The sequence below is a fragment of the Gopherus flavomarginatus genome, unplaced genomic scaffold, assembly GCF_025201925.1.
Source record: "Gopherus flavomarginatus isolate rGopFla2 unplaced genomic scaffold, rGopFla2.mat.asm mat_scaffold_37_arrow_ctg1, whole genome shotgun sequence".
NCBI classification, from domain to species: domain Eukaryota; kingdom Metazoa; phylum Chordata; order Testudines; family Testudinidae; genus Gopherus; species Gopherus flavomarginatus.
This window is the reverse complement of record NW_026115070.1, coordinates 3137634-3158766: the sequence shown is the minus strand read 5'-3', so window position 1 is coordinate 3158766 and position 21133 is coordinate 3137634. Positions and strand designations below refer to the sequence as shown.

Below are 21133 nucleotides of genomic sequence, written 5' to 3'. Positions count from 1 at the left end.
GCTGGGAAGAAGGCGGCAGGAGAACAAAGCTCAGAGACCCAACATGGGGAAATTCCAGGGGGCGGGGCTCTGACACATCCCAGGTGCGGGCAGCTCCTGGGGGCGGGGCTCTGGCTCAGCTCAGGGGCGGGGCAGCTCCTCGGGGCGGGGCTCCAGCACAGAGCGGGGGCAGAGCAGCTCCTGGGGGCGGGGCTCTGGCACAGCCCATGGGCAGGGCAGCTCCTGGGGGCGGGGCTCTGGCACATTGTGACGCAGAGCCCGGGCTGAACAGCTGCTTCCTGGTTCTCCACGTGCTGCCAGCAGCGCTGGAGCTGCCCGAGCCGCAGCGGAGCCGCTGTTCTCAGCTGCAGCCAGGATCTGCCCCCAGCCCCGCTGCGATCCAGGTGGGGACAAAGACTGGGGCCCGGGGGTTCCCCTTGGTGTGGCTGGCGGGGGCGGGAGGGGAGAAGCCGGAGCTGCAGGCGGGGGAAGGGCAGTGGGACATTGTGACCCGGAGCCCCCGGGGAATGAGAGGCGCTGGGGGGCAGGAAAGTGACTCTGCCCCAGGGAGCCTGGGAGAAGCCTTGAAGGCGCCTCGGCCCCAGTGGAGCTGCAGGAGGATCCGCCCGCCCGCCCCGCTGGAATGTGGGGGCCGGGGCCAGGCCGTCGTGTGGGGCGGACCCTGGGCCTGGCGGGGGGGGGCGGTGTATTAAATCCCTCTCCATAGCAATGTGCTACTCCCGGGCACTGCGCATGCCCAGTAACAGCTGCTGAAGCCGCTGCCCTTCCCTCTGCCCGGACCAGCCATAACGTTCCGCCGGGCGCTGGGGGCGGGGCTGGAGCGGGGCGGGGAAGTGACAGGGAGCGTGGGAGGGGCGGGCGCAGAGCAGGAAATTGATGGGCGGGGGGGGGGTCAGGCAGCTGGAGGCAGGGTTCGTGGGGGGCTAAAGGGCACAATCCGGGCTGGGGGGAGGATCAGGAGTTGAGCTCAGCGGGAGGCGCTGGCAGAGCCCCCCCCTTTGGTGTGAGGGTGGAGGTGTCGAGGGGGGAGGAGAAGCCGGAGTTGCAGGTGGGGGAGGTCACTGGGGTGGGGGTGTAGATCTGTCTCTGTGCAGCCAGGACATTCCCGGGGTGGGAGGAAGGTGAATTAACTGGATACTGTCCCAGTTTTTGCCACGTCCTCCCACACACACATTCTCTCAAGATTTCCCCTTTTCTCTCTCATTATCACACGTGGCTATAAAATCCAGGGAGATTCTCCTCCCCCCCCCCAAAGATCAGCTCTCTAATTGCCTCTGATTTTCCCTTTTCTCTCCATACTTCTCAAATGTCAATTTAAAATCTCTCCGATGGGGGGTGGATTTTCCCACCCATTTTATCTGCAGCGATTTGTCCTTGTTTGGGTGGGAAATTGTTGCCCTGGGTCATTCCCCAGAACATGGCTCCCACTGGAGTGGGATGGGATGAGGTTCCCGTTCTCTGCCAGGGCAGGGAGGGAAGGGAGGAGCACATCCCCCATGGAGACTGCCCAGACCCCATTTCCCAATTCCCCTGCGGCCCCCTTCCATTGTCCAGGGAGCCTTCCAGCTCTCCACCCCGCCCTTAAATCAGCTCCTCAAAGGGCTCTGAGCTGCTCACGTGAATGGTTGCCCCGTGGCCGGGGGGGACCATCACATTCTGTTTATGTATTGGACAGTCATATAAAATCCAGTCCAACAGTCCCCCTTTTCCACTAGTTATTTAATAGCAACATCAAATCCTCTCTGATCTTGGTGGTTTTCTCTCATGTTGTCAAATGTCGTTTGTGACAGGGTTCTCTCTGCGTGTGTCAAAGATTGATATAAAATACCCCAAACATTTGCCCCACTTCTCTCTAGTTGTTTTATTTCTAATTGAATATGATGGGTTGTTTCCCAATGTGCTAAGATGCAGCCGCCTCTGGGGTGGATCCATGGTGGCCATTATTTGCTAGTGACAGCCCGTGGATCTTTCTTGCCCTCCAGGCCTTCCATTCTCCTGTTAAAGAAGCACTTCCCAGGCTCCCTCTGCCTGTGTGACTGGCCAGCAGGAGGTGGTGTTAACTTTCTAGCCACTTCTCACACTCTGTGAGGTAACACTTGCAGGGGCAGGGAAGGTGTCTGTGTGGGGAGATTGCAGCTGAAGGGGCATTGTGGTAGGGGGAGGCCTCTGGGTGGCTGGGCAGTGGGTACCCTAGTCAGGTTGGTGGGTTGTGGAGGTTTGGGGTTTTCGGGGGTGGTGGTTCTGATGTGCCCATCCCTGAGGCTATGGGTCCTGGAGGTGGGTATCGCTGGGGGCCTGGTGGCTGCAGAACAGTGGGGGTGGGTGTCTCTTGGGGAGGCGGGACAGAGGGTTAGAGGGAGCCTGGTTCTGTGCCAGGGGCTCTGTCTGTGCTTCCCCCGCTGGTTCCTGGTTTTGTTGCCATGCCCAGTGCACAAAGCTGGGGGAGGGGATCCCTGGCACTAGGTGAGGGCATGCCAGGGAAGCAGAGTGATGGGTCGCACTGTAAAGCATCAGGGGGTCACACTGGGCAGAGGAGGGGGTCCCAGGCAAATGTCAGGGTAGATCGTTCTGGAGGGTGGGGAAGTTCCTAGGCAGGCAGTGAGGGACTGAGTTCCCAGTGGTGAGGGGGTCCCTTGAGGGGGTCCCTGGCTGCTGGGGGCTCTTGGTGGGGGGAACCCTTTGGGATTCCCAACCTGGCAATCATGGTGTGGTGGGGGTTCTCTGGCCGGTGGGGCTTTGAGGGGTATCTGGGGTCCCTGGCCAGGGACTCTGGGGGCTGCGTCCCAGGGAATATCTGATGGGATCCTGGCTGGGGGGTGTCTGGGGCCCCTGGCTGGGGGGTCTGGGCTCTGGGTACTAGGGGGTGTCTGGGGGCTGCTGCTAACCATGATCCTTCTCTCTGGTCAACTTGTACCAGAGTCCTGGCTCCTAGTCACCAGGTCACCAAGTCCATTCCCCAGTCACGTGCCCTGTCACTGTGATAACTTTCTGTCCACTTAGCAAACACTGTTAGTGTGAATTCACAGAATTTACTTTTCTCCTCTTTTGAAAACTGCAGGAACTTTCGGTTCCGTTTGGAAAATTTTTGCCCCCAGTCCTTGTCCTAGATCTGCGGGGGTGAGGGAGGTGGGAAGGGAGTCAGCACTGCCACACGATGGTCTTTTCCACAGCGTTCTGAACTCATTCTTTCTGAAATCCGGTGTCATTGAGACCGTTGTTAATCCAGAGTCACTGTATGGAAAGAGAAGGAGTGATTCCAGATGGACAGTGGGTCAAATGAGATCAGCCATTCTCCCTGTGAGGAGGGGCTCCCATTAGCTGCTCTCCCCAGAGAGCTAAAGGAGGGATGCTGGTGAAACACTCTGTCCCTCTCTGCTCAGGATATTGGGGTTCAGCTTCCTGGGTCAGATGCTGCAGCCTCCATTGTGATCTGGGAGACCAGGCTTGGCAGCTGCTGCTCCCCCAGTGGGGCTCTGTGCTGGGAAGTGACCTTAATTAAAGCTTCTTCTCTGCCCGGCCCAGGGGATGACTTTCTGCAGCTGGTCCTAGCCCCCTAGGGCAGTCCTGGGCCCTGTTACTACTAAATTCTGAGCCAGAGTCTCCAGGTAACTGAAAGACCTCAGGGAATGTCCTAGGGTCTGGCAAGAAAGTGACTCTGCACAAACAACACCACCTCATTTCTCCTCCCATTAGCGGTTGCCAGGAGGAAATCCAGCCATGGGAGAGCAAAGCCCCCAGGAATGGGACTGTCCCAGCCAGAGGGGCAGGGAGAGAGGACAGGGGAAGGAGAGACTGAAAGGGGCAGTGGGAGAAATGAATGTGGGGGAGAGATTTCCAGCTCTCTAGTCCACCCAGACACATGTATTGCTGCATCCTGGGGCAGAACCACTTTCCAGTGAACAAAACAAGGATCAGACAGAGCAAAAGCCAGTTCCTGACTCCCTATTCCCCCTGCTGGGGTGTGGCTGCCGTGGGGTCAGTGTCTGAGGGAATCCCCCACAGTGACTCCTTTGGTTCTGCTCTTTTCTAGCCTTGTGTTCAGAGAAGGGGTGAGGGGAGAGAGAAGGGAGGTTAAAAATGTGTCTGTGGACTTAGCCTGGCAGGAGGAGCCAGGTCTAAATTGTAATAAACAGATTGAGCATTTCCCAGCATGACAGAATCTAGGGTGTCTGTCTGCAGGGAAAGGGCCTGGGGGAATTGTGATGTAAAATTAACTAAAACCGGTTCTGAAACGCCCACAACTGCCCTTCTCCCCCAGACAGGCTGCAGAATGTTTTGCTCCAGCTCATCCCAGCCTGGCGTGGGACAGGGAAGAGAAATGGCTGCAGTGGAGTCAGTCCAGGTAGAGATTATCGGGGGGTTGCTGGTGGGTTCCTGCTGGAGGAAAGGGAGAGCAAATACACCAGAGGTGGGAAGGTTTGCAGAGTCTGGTTTGGAGGTTGGAGCGGGGCAGGAAATTCACAGTGTGGGGAAAGGAGGAGGCCAGGGTGTGGCAGACCTGCTGGGAGTTATTTACTAAGTGGCCTAGATTCTAGGAACAGACCCAGGAGGTTTGGAGGTGGAAATGCCCTAATTTGTGAAGAGAGAAAATAACCCACCTACATGGAGCTAGTCAAACTGACCAGACTCCTAGTGCTGGAGCCTGACCTCATTAACCATCAGCTGCTGTGAGATATAAAGGGGACACCCATGAGTCAGGCTTATTGGAGCTGCCTCTCCCTTCATATCCCACTCCTCACAATGAGGAGGGTGTTGGGCATCCTACCAGCGAGCTCTCCCTGGACCCTGCTAGGGGCTCCATCTCCTGTATCACTCAGTGGCTACTAGGGGGGTGATGGATATGCTGGGAGAGATAAGGGGCTCTCTCTTCATCCCCTCACCCTGGCATTTGCTGGATACTCTGAGCCAGGTCGAGGTGGGACTCTCCTGACTATGATCCACCCAGAGCTTCCATTTGATTCACTCTTCTCTGCCACAACTAGTGGGGCTGTGAGTGGGGCAGCAAGTCCTTAGTGTTGGACTCTTACTCTTTCAGGGGCTGGTGACCTTCAAGGAGATGGCTATGTATTTCACCAGGGAAGAGTGGGCTCTGCTGGACCCCACTCAGAGAGCCCTCTACTGGGATGTCATGCAGGAGAACTATGAGACTGTGACCTCGCTGGGTAAGGGTTCCTGTCCCTTCTGTTCTTGGAAGGGGAAATGAAGAGTGAAGGTTTACGCCACCCTCACAATGCCATCTGTACCCTGTCCTGTTTCAGCATCACCCCAATAGGCCAGTGACACACATAATACCAGAGACCCTCCTCTGCTGCAGAACACTTTGGGAACAGAGCACAGGAGCCGTATTGCACAGTGTCAAATATCTCCTGTTTGCTCAAGTGAAACTGGGGGTTAGGTCTGGCATAACTGTCCCATACCCCTAATCATTTTTGTTGCCCTTTTCTGAACCTTTTCCAATTCCAATATTTCTATTTTTGAGATGGGGTGACATGTGCATGCAGTATTCAAGATGTGGGTGTATCATGGATTTATTTGCTGTTTTTACAAATATGATCTATGAGATATTCTGTCATATCTATCACTTTCTTAATTATTTCCTACATTGTTCACTTTTTTTCACTGCTGCTGCACATTGAGTGGATGTTTTCAGAGAACTATCCACAGTGACTCCAAGATCACTCTCTTGAGTGGAAACAACTAATTTAGACCCCATCATTTTGTATGTATAGTTGGGATTGTGTTTTCCAATGGGCTGCACTATGTGCTATCCTGTCATCTAGTACTGCTAAGATCCTGGATTCAGTAATATCCCTGCCCTTCCTGTTCCCTTTCTCCACCGAACCCCGCCAGCCCATGCTTCCTGTTCCCAGCTTCCCCAGGATTCTCGCACTGTCTCTGAACCTCTCTGTCAGCAAGAAGCAGTGCCAGGGACACTTGCCCTCTGTCTGGAGTCTTCGATTTCTGGGACATGGATTTACTTTCTCTGTGTTGTAAGAGGCTCTGTCATAATGAGTGTCTGTGATGTTACCCAGAGTACAATCTGGACTGTTAAATAGCTGTACCTCAGTCCTCCAGCATGGGGTGCCTTTTCCACTGTTTTCCCGCGAGAACAGCCCCTCTTGGCCAATTATCACACAGTCTCCAGCATGTAACTCACTCCCAGCTACACAGTATTGAGTGCTGCTAGACAGCCACTCATGAATTACACCTCAGGAGAAAACCAGCACATTCTCAAGTGCCCATCTTTCCCCCAGAAATGTGCATCTTGCACTGTCCAGCACGCTACTGAATGACCCAAGCTCATATGAAGTCTGTCATTTCATCAGCGGAAAATGACATGCACCAGCTTGTTATCCCAAACAGAGTTTCCAACACACTTCAATCCACACATACTGGTTAGATGAACAATAAACCAAGCTTGTTAACTACCAAAAACTAAAACTAGGCCCAGTCCATGAAAGGGGCACTCCCAGGAGAGACTGTATAAAGGCTGGAACATGAAACACCTTTGTAAACCTGAGACAGCTGCCTTGGGGACAATGACAGGGAGAATCCCCCAAAGTGACTCCTTTGTTTCTGCTCTTCTCTGGCCTCCGATTGTTCCTTCCAACGTGGAGTACTTTGCACTTGTCTCTACTGAATTTGATCCTATTTACTTCAGATCATTTCTCCTGTTTGTCCAGATCATTTTGAATTTTAATCCAATCCTCCAAAGCACTTACAACCCCTCCCAGCTTGGTGTTGTCCGCAAACTTGATACGTGTAAGAGAGAGACTGTTACTGGGAGGGTTTCCCCATGTGTCAGAGGGTTACACCCTGGTGGGAGGGGGCTAGGCCTGTACTGGAATAAGGTCACTCTGTGCTTCACAGTGTGCTAGAACCTAGAATGTGCATTAGCAGGGGAAAAGCTGGGGGGAATCGGCTTGTGGAATGGACAAAAGCCTAGTCTGAATTCTCACACCTTGCCCTTTTCACCCCGGCAGGCCAGAGAATAACATCCATGTTTCGCTGCAGATCATCTCGTCCTCCCAGGGGCAAGGAAATGGCTGCAATGGAGCTGGCTCAGGTAAGAGATTATCAGGGTGGCGGGCTCTGCTTGGAGGTTGAGGAGCAGTAAATGCATAAGAGGGTGGGAATTGCTAGAGGTGGTGGGAAGCAGGAAATATCTCGGGTGGAGAAAGGGAGGGGACAGCATGTGACAAACCTGCTGAGACTTGTGTAGTGTAGGGCGTGATGGGTTGTCACCCCCAGGAGGCAGTTTGTGGAGCTTCTGGGAACTGCTGTGTCCTCTAACCCTCACGCTGGGCTGGCCCTTCTCACACTGCTTTGCTGGAGATTTCGCCAGCCTCTCCAGGCCCTGTTATCACCCAACACAACAGCAGGTGGCGCCATGCAGCCAACTAAGCTACCTGAGTGTGTTACCTAAGCCACTCAAGGACAGATAGAAGACAAGAGCCAATTTCCCACTCCCCAACCTTGCACACTTGCTGTAGTATAAATCCAGAATGATACCATCTTATAATGCCCAGAGATCTCTATAATACAAGCTCATTAATGTAGTTCCCCTTCCCCTCGATATGGGACAGATGTGCACAACAAGCTGAGATTTTCCCCAGACACTTCACTCAAAATACGCTGGTTAAGATAAAGCATCAAACAAGTTTATTAACTGCAGAAAGATAGATTAAGTGATTATAAGTGATAACAAACAGATCAAAGCAGATTATTTAGCAAATAACCAAAACTCAGACTAAGCCTAACATACTAGATGGATAGAATTTGAATTAGCAATTTCTCACCCTGACTGATGGTACAAGCAGTCCCCCAAGTTTCCATACACAAGCTAGAAATCTCTTGATCCTGGGAGCAGCACTTCCCCCACATCCGTTTTTGTTTCTCAGGTGTTTCCAGAAGTTCTCTTGTGTGGAGAATGAGGCCAAGAGATGATGTCACACCCCACCTTATGTAGCTTTTCCATATGGTGGGAACCTTTTGTTCCAAACTCAGTTCCTAGTCCAGTTTGTGGAAAAATACAGCTACTAAAATGGAGTTTAGTGTCATGTGGTCTGGTCACAGGCCCTGCTGAGTCATAGTAGCCACGACTCATAGTCTGGCTGAAACATTCACAGGAAGGCTAAGCTCTTCCACAGTCCATTGTCTTTGTTGAGCCATCAGCACTGTCTGGCTTCTTCACTGTTGTACCTGAAAGGCTCATTGTGGGTGTTACCCAGAGTAAGCACATTTGAAATACAGATACAGAGTCAATATCCATAACTTCAGATACGAACATGATATGTGCACACAAATAGGATAATCATATTCAGCAAATCAGAACTTTTCCAGTGACACCACACATGATGCATCTTCTACAAAATAGATCATAATTATGTCCTAATCATATTATAATCATACCACTATGATGAATATGGGGGTGTAGTGTCAGATAGGTCCTAATTTCAAGGCACAGGAGTTGGGAATGGAACTTTCCCTCTTTGTGGAACAGGAAATAACCCTCCAGCCAGGGCTGGGACAACTTCCCAGACTCTCAGCGATGGAGCCTGAATCTACTGACATTTCATTAATTACCACCAACCCCAATCTTTGTGGCAACTGTAAACTTTATCAGTGATGATTTTGTACTCTCTTCTAAGTCATGGATAAGAATGTTAAATAGCACAGGGCCAAGAACCAATCTCCGCAGGAACCTGCTAGAAAGAAATCCACTCGATCATGGTTCCCCATTTACTATCAGAGTTTTTAATCTATTTAATGTATGCCGTGTTTATTTTGTATCATTCTAGTTTTTTTTAGTAAAAATATTGTGCTAATCAAGTCATGTCCCTTACGGAAGTTTAGGTATATTACATCAATATTATTAGCTGCAACCAAACTTTTGATCTCATCCAATAAGGATATCCCGTTAGTTTGATAGGCTCTATTTTCTCTAAACCTTTGTTAATGGGCACTACAATTCTGACCTTTTAACTTCTATTCTTTATGATTGACTTCCCCTTTCTTCCATATATTTTATTTGGAGAGTGCTTGGATTCCTACCAGGGAGCCACTATCAGGGTCCAGAGACAGCCCCATCTCCTATATTAAGCTCTGGCTAGTAGCTATGTGATAAATGTGAAGACCCTGCTTCTGTCTGTCAGATGGGAGACACAAAGGTTCTCTCTTTCTACCCTCTGATGCCTCCTGGCTGCTGTAAGCAAGGTGGGGTGGGACTCTGTTAACATGTGCCTCCCGGAGCTTCCATTTCCCTGGTGCTGCTGTTCCATGAATAGTGGGGTTGTGAGTGGGTCAGCAGGTACTGAGTATTGGACTCCTGCTCTTTCAGGGGCCGGTGACCTTGGAGGAGGTGGCTGTGTATTTCTCCAGGGAAGAGGGGACTCTGCTGGACCCCACTCAGAGAGCCCTCTACAGAGATGTCATGCAGGGGAACTATGAGACGATGGTCTTGCTGGGTAAGGATTCCTGTCCCTTCTGTTCTTGGAAGGGGAAATGAAGAGTGAAGGTTCATGCCACCCCCACAATGCCATCTGTACCCTGTCCTGTTTCAGCATCACCCCAATAGGCCAGCATTGTGACTCTCGCTGTTTTACTCAAAGTACTGTACAGGAACTTTTCAGGGGGATTAAGGCAAAATGCCACATTTATTAGTAATACAGGTATCAATTAATACTCTATGATATGCACATGAGATATATATCACAGTCATGCATTCACGCACACACACAGACATAAACACACTCCGTCTTGCTGTTGTTACCAACTAGTTGCTCCCCTTAACTGCACTGGCCAGGTGAGTTAGATGGGAGAGGGGTGGAGCCGGGCTTCTACCGATCCAAATCAATGGTCCGATGGTGACAAGACGAGATCCGGGGTCCTTCTGCAAGACACCTCGCATTTATAGCAGCTTCCCTCTTATGCAAATCTAGACCAGATTCAAAATCTGGGTCTGCGTCCGTTGGTCTTTGTGCTGCTTTTCTCTGGGTGTTGTCCCAATGCTGCTCAAAGAGGGTGTTTTCTAAAGAAGGTGCTTGCTTCTAATCCCTGAGGCCATCACTATGTCTGCTCTTCTTTATTGGGCCCACTTGACAAGTTGTATTGTCCTTTGCTCTGGCTCCCATTCCCTCTTCAACTGTTGTAGCTGTCTGGAGGTGGGTGTCTTCCAAGCCTCACTCATTCACACCTCATTCAGTCAATAGAGCAATTGATTACAGAGTGCGGGGGAAGATCTTATTCTACTTCTAGCAAAAAGGCACATGTTTTCTTTTACTTTAACTATACTATCCTTAGGGGCTATAACATTTGATACAAAGTTTTCTACCAATTCTCTATATAGGGATCTAATACAAAGTTGTATGAAAATAGAGAGGCACAATGCCAAGTCATATGAATTACAAAATAACATCATGCCGGATGCAATGTCATAAAGATAAAGATACTTAATACAAAATAACACAATGCAACGTTATAAAGATTTATAGAGATAGTTAATACAGAGATTTCTCTACATCACCACTTTACGAGTTGTGCAGGCCTGCTGACGGCATTCGCGGGGCTTCTTGCTCGTGTGGATTCTCTGATGCTGAATAAGGTGAGAGCTGCGATTGAAGGTTTTCCCGCACTCACTGCATTCATAGGACCCCTCCTGTGTGTGGATTCTCTGATGCCGAATAAGGTGTGAGCTGCAACTGAAAGTTTTCCCGCACTCACTGCATTCAGAAGGGAGAGGATAGCTCAGTGGTTTGAGCATTGGCCTACTAAACCCAGGGTTGTAAGTTCAATCCTTGAGGGAACCATTTGGGAATTGGTTCTGCTTTGAGCAGGGGGTTGGACTAGATGATCTTTTGAGGTCCTTTCCAACCCTTATAAGCTAGGATTCTATGATAGGATCTCTTCCCTGTGTGGATTCTCTGATGCCCAATAAGGTGCGAGCTGCGACTGAAAGTTTTCCTGCACTCATTGCATTCACAGGGCCTCTCCCCTGTGTGGATTCTCTGATGTTGAGAAAGGCCTGATCTGTAAGTGAAGTTTTTCCCACACTCAGCACATGTATTTTTTTTGCTTTTCCCTGCAGATTTCCTGCTGTATTCTGGTTTCCTTAAGGCCCTTCTGAGTTCCCTGACAGGAAATAAATTTATCCATTTTCTCCCCTGGCTGGTTTCCCTGCTCTTTTTCTGGTCTGTGCTGAACCTCACACGTCATTGCATCACCTGCTGTGATAGAGACAGAAACCTCAAACAGGGATGGAAAGGGGAAGGCCAAACCAAAACAAGTGCCTGAGAGAGGACAAATAAAAATCAGGAACTCAGCTCCCCCCAACAGGAGAGAGGAGGGGATCAATTCAGCCTTCACATCCCATCCAACTTCACAGGGGGAAGGGAGAAAGCTACTGCCCGGTGTCTGCTAGCATCTATAGGAAGCCTTGAGCTATATTTACCCTGCGGATGCGACCCCTGCTATGGACAATAATGAACTGAGAGACTTCCCAAGAGCTTTGTAGGGCATCCTAGATGTTTCCTTCAGGCACTTACAGATTCTGAGTTGGTTTAATGTTTCCTCATCTGTGCGGGGAGATCTCAGGATCTCTCTTTGCTCTGAACCCTGGAGCTCTGGGACCCATGGCTCTTTCCCTTGTTCCAGCTGGGAGATCATATCACGTTGGAAAACCAGAAACTCCGCTCAGATGAAAGAAAACAAAGGAGTTCAGTTGATTTCATACAACTTGATCATCAAAAACATTCTGTTAATTTATCTTCAGTGCTTAGTGTGACCTAGTGTGCCTGGGGCAGTCCTCACTGAAAATGCCAAGGTCAGAGCAGGCTGAAAAAGGGAGAGCAGATGCTCCCCATACTGGTGGTTAACACTGAAGTTAAACTCACTGACCAGTCACAAACTGTGTTTCTGATCCCACACACTGGTTAACGAGACTCTGAAAAAAGAAATCACACGGTCCCCTTTATTGCATGACAGTTTTCTGACTCCTAATCAGCAACTAGGTCCCGTACAGTGAGAGGTTATTTAAAAACTCTGCTCACTGTGATACAGCATGGCCAGAGGGCAGCAGGAGAGTGATCCTAATTGGATCCAGGAAGTGGGTGGGTAGAAGGTTAGCCACATTACCCAGGTTTGGATCTCATCCAAAATACCACGCTGCCAGCCAATCCTTTAGCAATTAAACTAAATGTTTATAAGAAAGAACAAATGAAAGAATGAAGTTAAATTCCATCCTTCCAGACAATTCTTTAACATCTAAACTAAAGGTTTAAAAGAAAGAAAGACAGAAAGAATTTAAATGGAAAAGCAGTCAGATACATTCCAAAATGGATATATCAGGTTCTTAGCAGTATTGGTGAGTTGCTGGCTTGAAAGTCTGTCTGAAACGCATGCACAGCTTGGATGGGTCATTCAGTCCTTTGTTCCAGGGTTCAGTTTGTAGAGAAGTTGCTCCAGAGGTAGGAAGGGGGATTGAAGACAAGATGGAGATGATGCAGCTGCGCTTTATATTCCTTTTGCCATGTGGCTTGTACTTCCTGTGTCCCAATCACAAGCTTCACAGCACATGGCATGGAAAAGCTTTGAAGGTTTCATTACACAGGCAAACCCCGGCATGTCTTGCTGACTCAATAGCCTGAGGCTCTTTTCTTGGTTACAAGCATGCAGGGGGCGACAGCTATTGGAATACTGTTCCTGAGCTAAAAATCACACAAGCCTTTTACAGTTTAAAACCACAAACAATGACACATACGTTGCACGTTAATTTCCTTATTTGGAATATATTGCAAAATATGATGCAGGTCAAAAGCAAGCTGAACAATCAGTTTTCCATATTTGGCCTTTCCTGTTATTTTTATTACACCTGGTGATATGGGAGCAAGACTCTCCATGTCTCAAGAAATGTCACTACCAACCTAGGCCATTTTCACATGCTGGGGTGCAATCCAGATCGGCGAGGAGTTGTGTCATCTGTAATCCTGGGTGAGATTCAGTGTTCTGCTGCTGGAGCTCCCCTGTCTGGATACTCCCAGCCAGCGTTCAAGGACGCACTGCGTGTCTGTATGATAAGTAACCCTGGACTGGCAGCTCTGACTCCAGCCGCCTGCTTGTTACACCCCAAGCACATTCTGGTTTGGGTAGAGAAGGCTCAGGGTTTGAGAGAAGGCTGGGGGTAGGAAGCTTCTGTTCATTATGCTGGACCTAACCCCAGTTTTACTTGAGTAAAGAGATATTTGACATTGTGTGATGCTGCTCCTGTGCTCTGTTCCCAAAGTGTTCTGCAGCAGAGGAGGGTCTCTAGTAGTATGTATGTTACTGGCCTATTGGGGTGATGCTGAAACAGGACAGGGTACAGATGGCATTGTGGGGGTGGCATGAACCTTCACTCTTCATTTCCCCTTCCAAGAACAGAAGGGACAGGAATCCTTACCCAGCGAGGTCACAGTCTCATAGTTCCCCTGCATGACATCTCTGTAGAGGGCTCTCTGAGTGGGGTCCAGCAGAGTCCCCTCTTCCCTGGAGAAATACACAGCCACCTCCTCCAAGGTCACCGGCCCCTGAAAGAGCAGGAGTCCAATACTCAGTACCTGCTGACCCACTCACAACCCCACTATTCACGGAACAGCAGCACCAGGGAAATGGAAGCTCCGGGAGGCACATGTTAACAGAGTCCCACCCCACCTTGCTTACAGCAGCCAGGAGGCATCAGAGGGTAGAAAGAGAGAACCTTTGTGTCTCCCATGTGACAGACAGAAGCAGGGTCTTCACATTTATCACATAGCTACTAGCCAGAGCTTAATATAGGAGATGGGGCTGTCTCTGGACCCTGATAGTGGCTCCCTGGTAGGAATCCAAGCACTCTCCAAATAAAATATATGGAAGAAAGGGGAAGTCAATCATAAAGAATAGAAGTTAGAAGGTCAGAATTGTAGTGCCCATTAACAAAGGTTTAGAGAAAATAGAGCCTATCAAACTAACGGGATATCCTTATTGGATGAGATCAAAAGTTTGGTTGCAGCTAATAATATTGATGTAATATACCTAAACTTCCGTAAGGGACATGACTTGATTAGCACAATATTTTTACTAAAAATAACTAGAATGATACAAAATAAACACGGCATACATTAAATAGATTAAAAACTCTGATAGTAAATGGGGAACCATGATCGAGTGGATTTCTTTCTAGCAGGTTCCTGCAGGGATTGGTTCTTGGCCCTGTGCTATTTAACATTCTTATCCATGACTTTGAAGAGAGTACAAAATCATCACTGATAAAGTTTACAGTTGCCACAAAGATTGGGGTTGGTGGTAATTAATGAAATGTCAGTAGATTCAGGCTCCATCGCTGAGAGTCTGGGAAGTTGTCCCAGCCCTGGCTGGAGGGTTATTTCCTGTTCCACAAAGAGGGGAAGTTCCATTCCCAACTCCTGTGCCTTGAAATTAGGACCTATCTGACACTACACCCCCATATTCATCATAGTGGTATGATTATAATATGATTAGGACATAATTATGATCTATTTTGTAGAAGATGCATCATGTGTGGTGTCACTGGAAAAGTTCTGATTTGCTGAATATGATTATCCTATTTGTGTGCACATATCATGTTCGTATCTGAAGTTATGGATATTGACTCTGTATCTGTATTTCAAATGTGCTTACTCTGGGTAACACCCACAATGAGCCTTTCAGGTACAACAATGAAGAAGCCAGACAGTGCTGATGGCTCAACAAAGACAATGGACTGTGGAAGAGCTTAGCCTTCCTGTGAATGTTTCAGCCAGACTATGAGTCATGGCTACTATGACTCAGCAGGGCCTGTGACCAGACCACATGACACTAAACTCCATTTTAGTACCTGTATTTTTCCACAAACTGAACTAGGAACTGAGTTTGGAACAAAAGGTTCCCACCATATGGAAAAGCTACATAAGGTGGGGGGTGACATCATCTCTTGGCCTCATTCTCCACACAAGAGAACTTCTGGAAACACCTGAGAAACAAAAACGGATGTGGGGGAAGTGCTGCTCCCAGGATCAAGAGATTTCTAGCTTGTGTATGGAAACTTGGGGGCCTGCTTGTACCATCAGTCAGGGTGAGAAATTGCTAATTCAAATTCTATCCATCTGGTATGTTAGGCTTAGTCTGAGTTTTGGTTATTTGCTAAATAATCTGCTTTGATCTGTTTGTTATCACTTATAATCACTTAATCTATCTTTCTGCAGTTAATAAACTTGTTTGATGCTTTATCTTAACCAGCGTATTTTGAGTGAAGTGTCTGGGGAAAATCTCAGCTTGTTGTGCACATCTGTCCCATATCGAGGGGAAGGGGAACTACATTAATGAGCTTGTATTATAGAGATCCCTGTGCACTATAAGATGGTATCATTCTGGATTTATACTACAGCAAGTGTGCAAGGTTGGGGAGTGGGAAATTGGCTCTTGTCTTCTATCTGTCCTTGAGTGGCTTAGGTAACGCACTCAGGTAGCTTAGTTGGCTGCATGGCGCCACCTGCTGTTGTGTTGGGTGATAACAGGCCCTGGAGAGTCTGGCGAAATCTCCAGCAAAGCAGTGTGAGAAGGGCCAGCCCAGCGTGAGGGTTAGAGGACACAGCAGTTCCCAGAAGCTCCACAAAATGCCTCCTGGGGGTGACAACCCATCACGCCCTACACTACACAAGTCTCAGCAGGTTTGTCACATGCTGTCCCCTCCCTTTCTCCACCCGAGATATTTTCTGCTTCCCACCACCTCTAGCAATTCCCACCCTCTTATGCATTTACTGCTCCTCAACCTCCAAGCAGAGCCCGCCACCCTGATAATCTCTTACCTGAGCCAGCTCCATTGCAGCCATTTCCTTGCCCCTGGGAGGACGAGATGATCTGCAGCGAAACATGGATGTTATTCTCTGGCCTGCCGGGGTGAAAAGGGCAAGGTGTGAGAATTCAGACTAGGCTTTTGTCCATTCCACAAGCCGATTCCCCCCAGCTTTTCCCCTGCTAATGCACATTCTAGGTTCTAGCACACTGTGAAGCACAGAGTGACCTTATTCCAGTACAGGCCTAGCCCCCTCCCACCAGAGTGTAACCCTCTGACACATGGGGAAACCCTCCCAGTAACAGTCTCTCTCTTACATGTATCAAGTTTGCGGACAACACCAAGCTGGGTGGGGTTGTAAGTGCTTTGGAGGATTGGATTAAAATTCAAAATGATCTGGACAAACGGGAGAAATGATCTGAAGTAAATAGGATCAAATTCAGTAGAGACAAGTGCAAAGTACTCCACGTTGGAAGGAACAATCAGAGGCCAGAGAAGAGCAGAAACAAAGGAGTCACTTTGGGGGATTCTCCCTGTCATTGTCCCCAAGGCAGCTGTCTCAGGTTTACAAAGGTGTTTCATGTTCCAGCCTTTATACAGTCTCTCCTGGGAGTGCCCCTTTCATGGACTGGGCCTAGTTTTGGTTTTTGGTAGTTAACAAGCTTGGTTTATTGTTCATCTAACCAGTATGTGTGGATTGAAATGTGTTGGAAACTCTGTTTGGGATAACAAGCTGGTGCATGTCATTTTCCGCTGATGAAATGACAGACTTCATATGAGCTTGGGTCGTTCAGTAGCGTGCTGGACAGTGCAAGATGCACATTTCTGGGGGAAAGTTGGGCACTTGAGAATTTGCTGGTTTTCTCCTGAGGTGTAATTCATGAGTGGCTGTCTAGCAGCACTCAATACTGTGTAGCTGGGAGTGAGTTACATGCTGGAGACTGTGTGTTAATTGGCCAAGAGGGGCTGTTCTCGCGGGAAAACAGTGGAAAAGGCACCCCATGCTGGAGGACTGAGGTACAGCTATTTAACAGTCCAGATTGTACTCTGGGTAACATCACAGACACTCATTATGACAGAGCCTCTTACAACAGAGAGAAAGTAAATCCATGTCCCAGAAATCGAAGACTCCAGACAGAGGGCAAGTGTCCCTGGCACTGCTTCTTGCTGACAGAGAGGTTCAGAGACAGTGCGAGAATCCTGGGGAAGCTGGGAACAGGAAGCATGGGCTGGCGGGGTTCGGTGGAGAAAGGGAACAGGAAGGGCAGGGATATTACTGAATCCAGGATCTCAGCAGTACTAGATGACAGGATAGCACATAGTGCAGCCCATTGGAAAACACAATCCCAACTATACATACAAAATGATGGGGTCTAAATTAGTTGTTTCCACTCAAGAGAGTGATCTTGGAGTCACTGTGGATAGTTCTCTGAAAACATCCACTCAATGTGCAGCAGCAGTGAAAAAAAGTGAACAATGTAGGAAATAATTAAGAAAGTGATAGATATGACAGAATATCTCATAGATCATATTTGTAAAAACAGCAAATAAATCCATGATACACCCACATCTTGAATACTGCATGCACATGTCACCCCATCTCAAAAATAGAAATATTGGAATTGGAAAAGGTTCAGAAAAGGGCAACAAAAATGATTAGGGGTATGGGACAGTTATGCCAGACCTAACCCCCAGTTTCACTTGAGCAAACAGGAGATATTTGACACTGTGCAATACGGCTCCTGTGCTCTGTTCCCAAAGTGTTCTGCAGCAGAGGAGGGTCTCTGGTATTATGTGTGTCACTGGCCTATTGGGGTGATGCTGAAACAGGACAGGGTACAGATGGCATTGTGGGGGTGGCGTGAACCTTCACTCTTCATTTCCCCTTCCAAGAACAGAAGGGACAGGAACCCTTACCCAGCGAGGTCACAGTCTCATAGTTCTCCTGCATGACATCCCAGTAGAGGGCTCTCTGAGTGGGGTCCAGCAGAGCCCACTCTTCCCTGGTGAAATACATAGCCATCTCCTTGAAGGTCACCAGCCCCTGAAAGAGTAAGAGTCCAACACTAAGGACTTGCTGCCCCACTATTTGTGGCAGAGAAGAGTGAATCAAATGGAAGCTCTGGGTGGATCATAGTCAGGAGAGTCCCACCTCAACCTGGCTCAGAGTATCCAGCAAATGCCAGGGTGAGGGGATGAAGAGAGAGCCCCTTATCTCTCCCAGCATATCCATCACCCCCCTACTAGCCACTGACTGATACAGGAGATGGAGCCCCTAGCAGGGTCCAGGGAGAGCTCGCTGGTAGGATGCCCAACACCCTCCTCATTGTGAGGAGCGGGATATGAAGGGAGAGGCAGCTCCAATAAGCCTGACTCATGGGTGTCCCCTTTATATCTCACAGCAGCTGATGGTTAATGAGGTCAGGCTCCAGCACTAGGAGTCTGGTCAGTTTGACTAGCTCCATGTAGGTGGGTTATTTTCTCTCTTCACAAATTAGGGCATTTCCACCTCCAAACCTCCTGGGTCTGTTCCTAGAATCTAGGCCACTTAGTAAATAACTCCCAGCAGGTCTGCCACACCCTGGCCTCCTCCTTTCTCCACGCTGTGAATTTCCTGCCCCGCTCCAACCTCCAAACCAGACTCTGCAAACCTTCCCACCTCTGGTGTATTTGCTCTCCCTTTCCTCCAGCAGGAACCCACCAGCAACCCCCCGATAATCTCTACCTGGACTGACTCCACTGCAGCCATTTCTCTTCCCTGTCCCACGCCAGGCTGGGATGAGCTGGAGCAAAACATTCTGCAGCCTGTCTGGGGGAGAAGGGCAGTTGTGGGCGTTTCAGAACCGGTTTTAGTTAATTTCACATCACAATTCCCCCAGGCCCTTTCCCTGCAGACAGACACCCTAGATTCTGTCATGCTGGGAAATGCTCAATCTGTTTATTACAATTTAGACCTGGCCCCTCCTGCCAGGCTAAGTCCACAGACACATTTTTAACCTCCCTTCTCTCTCCCCTCACCCCTTCTCTGAACACAAGGCTAGATAAGAGCAGAACCAAAGGAGTCACTGTGGGGGATTCCCTCAGACACTGACCCCACGGCAGCCACACCCCAGCAGGGGGAATATGGAGTCAGGAACTGGCTTTTGCTCTGTCTGATCTTTGTTTTGTTCACTGGAAAGTGGTTCTGCCCCAGGATGCAGCAATACATGTGTCTGGGTGGACTAGAGAGCTGGAAATCTCTCCCCCACATTCATTTCTCCCACTGCCCCTTTCAGTCTCTCCTTCCCCTGTCCTCTCTCCCTGCCCCTCTGGCTGGGACAGTCCCATTCCTGGGGGCTTTGCTCTCCCATGGCTGGATTTCCTCCTGGCAACCGCTAATGGGAGGAGAAATGAGGTGGTATTGTTTGTGCAGAGTCACTTTCTTGCCAGACCCTAGGACATTCCCTGAGGTCTTTCAGTTACCTGGAGACTCTGGCTCAGAATTTAGTAGTAACAGGGCCCAGGACTGCCCTAGGGGGCTAGGACCAGCTGCAGAAAGTCATCCCCTGGGCCGGGCAGAGAAGAAGCTTTAATTAAGGTCACTTCCCAGCACAGAGCCCCACTGGGGGAGCAGCAGCTGCCAAGCCTGGTCTCCCAGATCACAATGGAGGCTGCAGCATCTGACCCAGGAAGCTGAACCCCAATATCCTGAGCAGAGAGGGACGGAGTGTATGAGCAGCTTCCCTCCTTTAGTTCTCTGGGGAGAGCAGCTAATGGGAGCCCCTCCTCACAGGGAGAATGGCTGATCTCATTTGACCCACTGTCCATCTGGAATCACTCCTTCTCTTTCCATACAGTGACTCTGGATTAACAACGGTCTCAATGACACCGGATTTCAGAAAGATTGAGTTCAGAAGGCTGTGGAAAAGACCATCGTGTGGCAGTGCTGACTCCCTTCCCACCTCCCTCACCCCCGCAGATCTAGGACAAGGACTGGGGGCAAAAATTTTCCAAACGGAACCGAAAGCTCCTGCAGTTTTCAAAAGAGGAGAAAAGTAAATTCTGTGAATTCACACTAACAGTGTTTGCTAAGTGGACAGAAAGTTATCACAGTGACAGGGCACGTGACTGGGGAATGGACTTGGTGACCTGGTGACTAGGAGCCAGGACTCTGGTACAAGTTGACCAGAGAGAAGGATCATGGTTAGCAGCAGCCCCCAGACACCCCCTAGTACCCAGAGCCCAGACCCCCCAGCCAGGGGCCCCAGACACCCCCCAGCCAGGATCCCATCAGATATTCCCTGGGACGCAGCCCCCAGAGTCCCTGGCCAGGGACCCCAGATACCCCTCAAAGCCCCACCGGCCAGAGAACCCCCACCACACCATGATTGCCAGGTTGGGAATCCCAAAGGGTTCCCCCCACCAAGAGCCCCCAGCAGCCAGGGACCCCCTCAAGGGACCCCCTCCCCACTGGGAACTCAGTCCCTCACTGCCTGCCTAGGAACTTCCCCACTCTCCAGAACGATCTACCCTGACATTTGCCTGGGACCCTCTCCTCTGCCCAGTGTGACCCCCTGATGCTTTACAGTGCGACCCATCACTCTGCTTCCCTGGCATGCCCTCACCTAGTGCCAGGGATCCCCTCCCCCAGCTCTGTGCACTGGGCATGGCAACAAAACCAGGAACCAGCGGGGGAAGCACAGACAGAGCCCCTGGCACAGAACCAGGCTCCCTCTAACCCTCTGTCCCGCCTCCCCAAGAGACACCCACCCCCACTGTTCTGCAGCCACCAGGCCCCCAGCGATACCCACCTCCAGGACCCATAGCCTCAGGGATGGGCACATCAGAACCACCACCCCCGAAAACCCCAAACCTCCACAACCCACCAACCTGACTAGGGTACCCCCTGCCCAGCCACCCAGAGGCCTCCCCCTACCACAATGCCCCTTCAGCTGCAATCTCCCCACACAGACACCTTCCCTGCCCCTGCAAGTGTTACCTCACAGAGTGTGAGAAGTGGCTAGAAAGTTAACACCACCTCCTGCTGGCCAGTCACACAGGCAGAGGGAGCCTGGGGAGTGCTTCTTTAACAGGAGAATGGAAGGCCTGGAGGGCAAGAAAGATCCACGGGCTGTCACTAGCAAATAATGGCCACCATGGATCCACCCCAGAGGCGGCTGCATCTTAGCACATTGGGAAACAACCCATCATATTCAATTAGAAATAAAACAACTAGAGAGAAGTGGGGCAAATGTTTGGGGTATTTTATATCAATCTTTGAGACACGCAGAGAGAACCCTGTCACAAACGACATTTGATAACATGAGAGAA

General features: G+C 49.7%; 1 long non-coding RNA gene across 2 annotated transcripts in view; it reads left to right on the top strand.

The window, feature by feature from the left end:
- Positions 1–10842, top strand: part of LOC127042375 (uncharacterized) — a 354216-nt gene extending 343374 nt beyond the window's left edge. For both annotated transcript variants that reach the window (XR_007771919.1, XR_007771920.1), the window contains exon 3: positions 10623–10842. This is a non-coding gene — a long non-coding RNA (uncharacterized LOC127042375). The remainder of the gene's footprint in view (positions 1–10622) is intronic.
- The last annotated feature ends 10291 nt before the right edge of the window (positions 10843–21133 follow it).